Here is a 204-nt window from a genome sequence, read left to right as displayed (position 1 = left end):
GCCCTCGGAACCCTCTGGCCACCTGAGCTCCGAGTCCCCCGGGAGCGGCTGCTTCCTGGTGCGCCCTCTCGGACGTCTCTGTCGGAGAGGGACGGTTCTGGGGCCCCGGCAGGAGACGCCTCCGGGTGACCCCCGGCGGGGCCCTGCGAGCCGGGGGAGACGGCCCCGGGGCCTCGGGCGGGAGGCAGGGGGCTTCCGGAGCCG

This window comes from Elephantulus edwardii, unplaced genomic scaffold (genome assembly GCF_000299155.1).
Source record: "Elephantulus edwardii isolate Elephantulus edwardi_28Jun2011 unplaced genomic scaffold, EleEdw1.0 scaffold00149, whole genome shotgun sequence".
NCBI lineage: Eukaryota > Metazoa > Chordata > Mammalia > Macroscelidea > Macroscelididae > Elephantulus > Elephantulus edwardii.
The sequence above is the reverse complement of the archived record's forward strand: the minus strand, read 5'-3'. Positions refer to the sequence as shown.